Raw genomic sequence first — 2432 nt, forward strand, 5'->3', positions numbered from 1 at the left:
TGAAGGTTTTGGGAATGGTTGAGCTTGTGGCTGAGGTTCAAATTGCTTGTCTAGTGATGGTGTGATTAACCATTGAGGGAAAGATACTTGTGGCCTTTGAGAACTTTGTAGAGTAATGGAACTAAGTTCTTGTGGTCTTCTATTGTTTATCTCCTCAATTCTGTACAAGCCCTTTTTCAGAAGTTGTTCATGATTTTTGCCACTTCTCAACTTAATATCATTACAAATTTCACTAGATCTTGTCTGTGTAGGAGAGGAATCTTGTTTGAACTATTTTGTAACAATACTATCAATCTTTACCTCCAATTATTTGAACCTCTCATTTTGTGACTAGAGATTTCCCAGAATATTGGAAGGTTGAACTGCATTTCATTTGATAGGCTCTCTTGCATTTATGGCTTGCACTTCTTAAATTTTTAAGGGAGATTCCATCCAACTTTTATTTGACCATTCTTGGAGATTCAATTTCACTTGATCAATTAATATATATGGTTCACCCATACTTTTGTTCATAAAAGAACCTCCAGCTGATGAATCCAATAAATATTTGTCTGAGAAATAAATTCTCCTATAAAATATGTGCAAGGTGGGTCATTTTTCCAAACCATGATGAGGGCACTATCTTTGTAGACTCTTGAATCTATCCCATGCTTCAAATATTGATTCTCCATCTATCTGAACAAAGTTTGTGATGAAATTCCTCATATACACTGTTCTACCTAGAGAGAAAAAATGATTTAGAAATTGCTGCTCCAATTGTTTCCAACTTGTGATGCTTTGAGGATGGAGAGAATTAAACCAAGATTTTTCCCTATCTTTGATACCGAAAGGGAATGCCATCAATCGAACTGCATTCGCTGAGACACCCTCACAGTTTACCATTGTTGGTTGCTACTCAGAATACCGTCCTAGTTTCCCTGTATAAAAATTTGTACAAGCATAGAACTATCCTAGCTACCCATGTGTTCTACTAAAGTTAACTTTGGATGGCAAACGATGCTTAACATTATTAATCCAAATTTTCCCTTTAGAAGTTAAACTTGAATTGGGAACGAAACTTAACATTCTTACTTCAAGTTCAACCGATGTGATCTTCCTAAGTTAAACCATATTACAGAAGTTGATCAAATATCTATTTCAAGGATCGGCTTCCAGGTCAAACGTGGTGAGGCACTAGGCCTTCTTGGGTATGGGATCATCCACCACTACCTAGGCAAAGCCTTTCAAAGAAATCAGATATTTAAACTTCTCACAGTAAACAAGGTTTAACAATAGAGACCTCAATAGAAACACATTATCGAAACAAGAAATCAAAACAAAAATCGATAATAAAAATGATAATTAAAATTGATAACCTATTGTGTTTGGTTTTTCAGATCTATACTAAAGATGAACTAGTTATGATGCGGAAACTAATAACTAGTTATAACTCTTGTAACTTATAGACCTCTTGATCTTCTATTGTATTCCTCTTCTTATCTTGGACGTCGTGTGGGCGACGATCTACCAAGACGAGAATCCACCCAAGCCTTCTTCTTCCTTTCAAGTTTCGACCACCAACTTTCTCCATGAGATGATGAAGTTCGGCCACCAACTTTCCTCCAAGGGATGCTAGACAAGAGAACCTCCTTCTCTTCTTCTTCTCCTTCAAGCAACCGGCCATCAATGGATCTCCACACCAATATGCCGCCGGCCACCAAGAGGGAAAACAAAGGAGAAGAGAGAAAGAGTTGTTGGAGATCGGTGGCCGGCTTGAAGGGGGGTTGGATAGACGACGCCCCCAAATACTCGCTTCCAATGCACGTCGATGTAACGTGGTTTGGAGATGATGCTCCTACTCCACGGCTATCCGTAAGGTGGAGTAACTGCTACAGTGCGCTACAGAACTGCTACAGTGCCGCTACAGTAAAACCATAAAACTAGGATTTACTCCGAGTACAATCTCTCATGCACTCGTACCCTCACGACTCATTTGACTCTTCTTTGCAGCCTTGACCTCTTGCCTTCAAGCCTACTTCCTTTGGCTCTCGTCCCTCGGATGCATCCAAGCCCGTGGCTTTTCTCCAATGCCATCCTTCGCGTATGCCTCGAAGTCGCTTCCCTCGGCCATTGTCCTTGCTGCCTTGTCCATGGTCCCTCGGATGCTCCATCCTTCACCGGACCCGAAGCTGTCAACCTGAGTCACATGTGTCACCTGCAGTCCTGCACAACTCAAGTACACATATCAAATAACAAGGGTAAACCTAACTTAAACCCTTTGCCCAAACACCAAAACACATGGTCCCATGAACCATTGGGTTTCCTCCAACAATCTCCCCCTTTTTGGTGTTTGGCAAAACGTTTAAGTTAGGGAAAACAAATAGCAAATAAACATGCTAATACAAAGGACTTACGATGCCAAGGCTACACACTTGGACTTACACCGTCGAATG

General features: G+C 40.5%; 1 non-coding gene across 1 annotated transcript; it reads left to right on the forward strand.

Moving 5' to 3' along the window:
- The first annotated feature begins 601 nt into the window (after positions 1-601).
- LOC121968797 lies at positions 602-707 on the forward strand. Its single transcript, XR_006108334.1, has one exon. It is a non-coding gene; the product is annotated as a small nucleolar RNA R71 (small nucleolar RNA).
- Positions 708-2432: the final 1725 nt, after the last annotated feature.

This window comes from Zingiber officinale, chromosome 3B (genome assembly GCF_018446385.1).
Source record: "Zingiber officinale cultivar Zhangliang chromosome 3B, Zo_v1.1, whole genome shotgun sequence".
NCBI classification, from domain to species: Eukaryota; Viridiplantae; Streptophyta; class Magnoliopsida; order Zingiberales; family Zingiberaceae; genus Zingiber; species Zingiber officinale.